Below are 8,154 nucleotides of genomic sequence, written 5' to 3' on the forward strand. Positions count from 1 at the left end.
TGTTTACGGCATTAGTGTTGTACTCTCTTATGGCAAGTTGTTCGTCGACTCGACCTTTCTCCATTTTCATTCGGACATCAACATCCTCCTTGAGGTAAGCAAGTGATTGCTTTCCCCAGCGAGTGTTGCGTTCTTCCTCGCACTTTAGCATCAGCAACTCCTTTCTTAGCTCGACGTTTTCTTTCATAAGTTTCTTCATTCGACGATCCACTCTTTCCATGTGGCGAAGTAGACCTCCAATGTTTCTCTCGGTATCATTTCGTAATCTCATGATTTCATACTTAGGACCATCATAAAAAGGAGATCGGGCTCTCTTCCTTGATGGACCAATTTCTTCATGCCGTTTTCCCTTATCTTGGGTTCTCGGAGTTGGGTAGTATTGAGGAGACCCATGTGAATCTAAAATAGTATTCGGGCTATAATTCAGCGGTGGTGAAGCAGGACTATAAAGAGGACTTCGAACTGGTCTCGAAGTTGAAGAGTGTCCAACACCTACTTCGGTGGTAGGGTTGTGAGTTGCTTTGTTGGGCTTGTTAACGTTTGAGCTTGACATCCTATCATTAGGAAAGAGACCTTGATTAGAATCTTTGAGTCAAGTTTATTAAAGCATAATTGTTAAGATTATACAACAATCCTAAGTGCTTTAAGTCTAAGGCAGGAAAGGTTATAGTTTCCTAGATTGCTAAGGCACCCTAGCTAACAAGTAAGGCACACATAAAAATGCAATCCTGGTTCTCTATAACAGCCTGGTTTGCTCTGATACCAATCTGTCACACCCCCAGTTAGGGCCTGGGTGAAATGTGACTTAATATCAAATCAACCAACATATTATAATATACGAGAACAATACTAAATGATAAAACAAACTTTATTGAGCACGCAGCGGAAAATGAAACGTAGTTACAATGATAAGAATAACAATAATGGAAATGTTCACATGCAGAAGTAATAAATGCGATATCTCTTGATCCTATGTCCAAGTAGCATCACATAAGCAGTAAGTATAAGAGCTTGAATCAAACAGCACCTGAGACAAAACATGCTAAAGTGTCAACCAAAAGGTTGAGTGAAGTTCATAGGTTTAACAAATAAGTTTGACCGTTTGTTTTAGACCACAAGATTTAATTTGTAAGGTTGATCTCCCGCAGGATCAAAAAGTAGATCTCGCAGATCCAAAAGTTATGCCAGTGCGTGATATTTAGACTAAACGTTCAAGTTTGCCCCATGACAAGTTGTGTCTGTCCTTGTCGGTTTAAATTTCATTATCAAGTAATACAAAGACTGAGTCAAATGTATCGGGGACGTTACTCCCGATAGGCCTACCCCCAATAAATAAGCATGCCGCAGCACTTAAAAATATCACTGTAGGGACTTAGTCGGACATAGCCGGGTATAGCATAGTTTTAGCAGTTGGTACTTGTGTCTAAATTGTAAATAGTAAAAGCAGCATGTGTCTCACCCCAAATAAATTAAATAAGTTTGCTAGCAATAAAGAGTGGGGCTATGAATTCACCTTAGTAAGTAAAGAGAGTTATTCCTCGGAATAGAGAGTTGAACGAGTGAGCAGGAAAGTCAACCTATTGACATTTAAGAGTAGTTAAGTGTTTTGCCCATGTTTAAGTTTAAGTATGTGTTTAAGTATAGTTTGTTTTACTAAGTTTCTATTCCTAGTAAGTTACTATTTTTATAAAGTTTCTATTTTTAGAAAGTTTCTTATTTTACTAAGTTTCTATGACTAGAGAGTTTCTACTTTTATGAGTGTTTCCATTTTAGGATACTTGTCGTATTAGATAAGCTTCCAATCACCCCTTTCCCTTCGAATGGCTAATTTAGATCTAGGGGCTTGAGCCATAGGACCCTTTAAATCGGAAATCCAAACCCTCTGCCTAGAATCTCGTAGAAACCATTCGTCAAGAAAGTTCGAAGATCTATACATCTCTAATACATATCCCAAAATGTTTTTGTGCTACAATATAAGTAGTAGGTTATAGGTGCTAGTAATAGTAATAGTAATAGTGTATACATGTTAAGTACTAGTATAAGTAGTATTAGGGTTTAAGGTTTTAATATGTATATGTATATATAATTCGTATATATACATAAAAATATATTTTTTTTTTTACATGTATATATGTATATATAAATCTAGGAGTGTTTATGTATATACTTATGAATAACAAGTTTATAATATAAATATGAATTAACAAAGATTAAAGTTTATGTAAATAGTTTAGGGTTTATGTTATACCTTTGAAGATTCAAGATAATTAACAAAGAAAAGATGAACACGATGTAGATGGAAGATCAAAGCCTTAAAAATCTTGAAGAACTCCTTGAAGATTCTTGAAGAACACGAAGAACAAGCTTGAAGATCCGAATACCACAAGAGAGGGAGAGGGAGAGATTGTTTTTGAGAGGATTTTGGTGTGATTTGTGAATGAGAAACTAGGAGTTTATATAGTGCAAGTATTAGAGTGTTAGTCAACATAAGGATGTTCTAATTAATGATTTTATTTTGTTTTATAATTTTTAGTCAACAATAGGTGGTACTAGTTTATATATATATTTTATTTTAATTTTTAGTCAACATAAGGATGTAATTGTTTAAGATTCTTTAGTCTCATTATTATTACTATTATTACTATTATTATTTTTACATTTACTACATGATAAGTATTATTTCTTTTTACTAATTCATGACTTGTATATATTTAGTTCCCAATTGTTTTATTATTTATATAAATGTCAATTTTTATTTATTACTTATAGGTTATTAGTTATAATATTACATAAATGCATAAATTTTAATTAGCAGTGAGTGTCGACTAACAGTTTATTATTTTCATCTTTTATTAACTTGTCAATTATTGCACAAAGTTAATTAATATGTTTTCTAACTCTTAACACTTAACAATTGTTGATTAAAGTTTGATCATTAAGTTTTAATTATATTGTTTGGGCATTTAATATTGAAAAAATATAGAATGGAAAAATGAGGGTCGTTATAGTACCTCCCCGTTATTGAAAACTTCGTCCCGAAGTTTTTAGGTAGTTTTCTCGTTTGCATCAGCAGTTGAGAAGAGATGGGGATATTTCCGTTTCATATGGTCTTTGCGTTCCCAGGTATATTCGGGGCCTCTACGCGAATTCCACCGGACTTTAACGATAGGTATATTGCTTTTACGCGTTTGTTTGACCTCTCCTTCCATGATTTCTATAGGTTCTTCAACGAAGTGCATTTGCTCATCAATGCGGACATCATCCAGAGGAATAACGAGTGTGTCATCGGCAAGACACCGTTTAAGATTTGAGACATGAAACACATCATGTACTTGACTAAGTTCGGTTGGCAGTTCTAATCGGTATGCCACGGGACCGACTCTTTCAGTGATTGTGAATGGTCCAACATATCGTGGACTGAGTTTACTTCGCTTACCGAAGCGGACAACACCTTTCCAAGGGGATACTTTCAACATGACTTTATCTCCAACTTGGTATTCGATGTCTTTTCGTTTCTTATTGGCATAGCTTTTCTGTCGGCTACGGGCAGTTTCTAAACGTTGCTTGATTTGAACGATCTTTTCGGTAGTTTCGTGAATAATTTCAGGACCAGTTAAATGTCTGTCCTCAAGTTCATCCCAACACAAAGGGGATCTACACTTCCGTCCATATAAAGCTTCAAAAGGTGCAGCCTTAATGCTGGAGTGATAACTGTTATTATAAGAAAATTCAACCAAAGGTAGATGTCTATCCCATCCTTTGCCGAAATCGATTGCACAAGCACGTAGCATATCCTCCATAGTTTGAATGGTTCGTTCACTTTGACCATCGGTTTGCGAATGATAAGCTGTACTCATGTCGAGTTGAGTTCCAAGAGCAGATTGTAAAGTTTTCCAAAATCTAAAAACAAATCGACTATCGCGATCAGAAATGATCGAGATAGGAACACCATGACGTGAGACGATTTCTTTAATATAAAGCTGTGCTAATCTCTCCATCTTGTCAGTTTCCTTGATCGGTATGAAATGTGCAGATTTAGTAAGACGATCAACTACGACCCAAATAGTATCGTTACCGTTCGAAGTCTTAGGTAACTTAGTAACGAAGTCCATAGTGATACCTTCCCACTTCCACTGCGGAATGTCGGGTTGTGTCAACAGACCAGAAGGCTTTTGATGTTCGGCCTTGACTTTCAAACAAGTGAGACACTTACTAACATAAGTAGCAATATCGGCTTTCATGTTAGGCCACCAGTAGAATTCCTTCACATCGTGATACATCTTACTGGAACCGGGATGGATAGAATATCTAGTCTTATGTGCTTCATCCAAGACTAGTTCGCGAAGATTACCAAAACGAGGAACCCAGATTCTATTGCCAAAGTACCGTGTACCATTAGCTTTCACTTGAAGTTGGTTCTCAAAACCAATAGGTCCTTCACCTTCGATAAGTGTCGGTCTAATAGCTTCCAATTGAGCTTCACAGATTCGTGAAATAAGATTCGATTTGATTTTTAGGTTTAAAGCACGAACACGTTTAATATCATCTTTTCGACTAAGGGCATCGGCAACTACATTCGCCTTGCCAGGATGATATTTCAGCTCACAATAATAATCGTTCAATGTCTCGAGCCATCGACTTTGCCTCATATTCAGCTGTTTTTGATCAAAGATGTGTCGAAGACTTTTATGGTCAGTGTACACCGTAAAGTGATTACCATAGAGATAATGTCTCCATATCTTTAATGCAAATACCACGGCACCTAACTCTAGGTCATGTGTGGTATAGTTTACTTCATGTTTCTTCAACTGTCTAGATGCATAGGCGATAACCTTCTCTCGTTACATTAAAACACAACCAAAGCCATGCTTTGAGGCATCGCAGTAAACAACAAAGTCGTCGGTACCTTCAGGTAAAGAAAGAATCGGGGCTGTGGTCAACTTCTCCTTCAGAATCTTGAAAGCAGATTCCTGTTCTTCGGACCACTCAAATTTCTTCCCTTTTTGAGTCAGCTTTGTAAGAGGTTTGGCAATGAGAGAAAAATCTTTTATAAACCTTCGATAGTAACCGGCAAGTCCCAAAAATTGACGAATATGTTTTGCAGTCTTTGGTATCTCCCAGTTCTGAATAGCAGTAATCTTAGCTGGATCGACATGTATTCCGTTTCTATCAACAACATGTCCGAGAAATTGTACGGTTTTGAGCCAAAACTCGCACTTAGAAAATTTAGCATAAAGTTGTTCCTTTCGTAAGAGTTCAAGAATCATGCGCAAATGTTGCTCATGCTCTTTCTCATTCTTCGAATAGATCAAGATGTCGTCAATGAATACGATGACAAATTTGTCAAGATACGGTTTACAAACACGATTCATGAGGTCCATGAACACGGCAGGAGCATTAGTTAAACTAAAAGGCATGACACAGAATTCATAGTGCCCATAACGAGTGCGAAAAGCAGTCTTAGGAATATCGGATTCCTTGACCTTGAGTTGGTGATAACCGGATCTTAAATCAATCTTTGAATAAACACTTGACCCTTGAAGTTGGTCAAATAGATCATCAATACGTGGCAACGGATAACGGTTCTTGATAGTAAGCTTGTTAAGTTCGCGGTAATCAATGCACATCCTTAATGTACCATCCTTCTTTTTAACAAACAGAATAGGAGCTCCCCAAGGGGACGAGCTTGGACGAATGAAACCTTTATCCAATAGTTCTTGGAGTTGGTTGGATAATTCCTTCATTTCGGAAGGTGCTAAACGGTATGGTGCTTTAGCAACAGGAGCAGCACCAGGAGTTAAATCAATTTGGAATTCAACTTGTCGAGGAGGTGGAATACCCGGAAGATCTTCGGGAAACACATCGGGAAAGTCTTTAACTACTGGTACATCTTCAATTCGCTTCTCTTTCGATTCAATCAGATTAACGTGGGCTAGAATAGCTGGATAACCTTTCATAAGGTATTTGCGGGTTTTAATACAGGAGATAATATTGAGATTGGAACCACTCTTTTCACCTTGGATAATAAGAGTCTCTCCATTTCCTAATGGAACATGAACGGTTTTATCGTAACACATGATCGCAGCTCTTAATGGACGTAACCAATCCATTCCAACTACGACATCGAAACTTCCTAGCTCGACCGGCAAAAGGTCTATCTTAAATTCTTTGCTGGCTAAGATTAGGTTGCAGTTTTTATAAATTTTATCAACTTTCATGATCTTTCCATTGGCTACTTCTACTAATCGTTTAGTTTCTAAGGGTTGAGGCTTTTCAGTAAATAGGGTACAAAATTCATTAGATACGTAACTTCGGTCGGCACCAGTATCGAATAAAATAGTTGCGTAGCAATTATTGACGAGATACGTACCCGTGATGACCTCATCTTCATCTCGGGCTTCAGCAGCAGTAATAACAAATGCACGACCCTTTGCAGCAGTAGTATTGGCTCCAGTAGCAGGATTATCTCTCTTCTTAGGGCAATTTGGACTAATGTGTCCCTTTTCCCCACAAGTATAACAAGTAGGAGGAGCTTTGGCAGGAACAATAGATTTATTCTTTGGAGGAGTCCTACACGTCTTAGCTACGTGTCCCACTTTCTTACACAACGAACAAGTGGCAGTGCACTGCCCCGGGTGATGCCTTTCACAACGAACACAAAAAGGATAAGTGCCCCTATAATTCGTCCTTGTACTATCCATAAGCTTTTTACTAACATTCTGAGTTGAACCTTGAGACGGCTCAAACTTCCTCTTACCATCATTACCCTTGGTTTCAACTTGCTTATTGGCCGACGCCCTTCTTCTCTTGGCCAACATGAGATTTTGTGCCATGAGAATCACAGCATCCAAAGTAACCTTCTCAGCAGCAATAACATTCCCTTGAACATCCTCGGGAAGACCTTCAATATACCGCTCAATTCTTCTAGCTTCAGTAGGAAACATTTCAGGACATAGAGTAGAAAGCTCCAGATAACGATTGGTATAATTCTCAATGTCAGTACCCTTGACCCTGAGTTCCCAGAACTCAGCTTCAAGCTTCTGAACTTGACTCCTTGGGCAGAATTTGTTGACCATCATACTTTTGAGTTCGTCCCATGGAATTGCATTAGCATTATCAATTCCTACGGACTTGGCATAAGCAGTCCACCAAGTTAAAGCATTACCACCCAACGAGCTAGTGGCATACTTTACTCGATCATCATCACCACAGTTGCAAATACGGAAAATAGATTCCATCTTTTCGAACCAACGAACTAGTTCGACAGCTTCTTCGTTTCCCTTAAAAGCGGGAGGGTGACAGTTTGTAAAGTCCTTGTAGGAACAAGGTTTTGGTTGAGTATTAGCATGATTAGCTTGGGCGTTGCCTTGGGCAGCAGCGAGTAACTGTTGGAATTGCTCAGTAGTTAACACAACGTTGTTAACGGTAGGTGCAGCTGGACGAACCATGATGTCACTACATAAAAGTGAACATATGTTTGATAAGTTTAACAAGTTATAAGTTTGAGTAATCACAAGTATGAATAAACTAAAGTATTGATATCGCATGATATTAATAAAACACTTTATATTATTAGAACGAGGCATTAAATAAGCCTTTATTACACGATTCGGAAATAGAAATTGTTTAAGGCACAGCCTTTACATAGATGGAAAATAGGAAAAATAACTAGGAAATATTAAGATTGAAGTAGTCTTCATATTTCGTCTCCAACCTTCTTCATAAACTCCTCAACTTTCTCATTTTTCGTCTTTTGTTTCTCATAGAGATACTCGAAGTTGTCATAAAGGTTGGTAACACGACTGTTTACGGCATTAGTGTTGTACTCTCTTATGGCAAGTTGTTCGTCGACTCGACCTTTCTCCATTTTCATTCGGACATCAACATCCTCCTTGAGGTAAGCAAGTGATTGCTTTCCCCAGCGAGTGTTGCGTTCTTCCTCGCACTTTAGCATCAGCAACTCCTTTCTTAGCTCGACGTTTTCTTTCATAAGTTTCTTCATTCGACGATCCACTCTTTCCATGTGGCGAAGTAGACCTCCAATGTTTCTCTCGGTATCATTTCGTAATCTCATGATTTCATACTTAGGACCATCATAAAAAGGAGATCGGGCTCTCTTCCTTGATGGACCAATTTCTTCATGCCGTTTTCCCT

The sequence above is a fragment of the Rutidosis leptorrhynchoides genome, chromosome 10, assembly GCF_046630445.1.
Source record: "Rutidosis leptorrhynchoides isolate AG116_Rl617_1_P2 chromosome 10, CSIRO_AGI_Rlap_v1, whole genome shotgun sequence".
NCBI classification, from domain to species: Eukaryota; Viridiplantae; Streptophyta; class Magnoliopsida; order Asterales; family Asteraceae; genus Rutidosis; species Rutidosis leptorrhynchoides.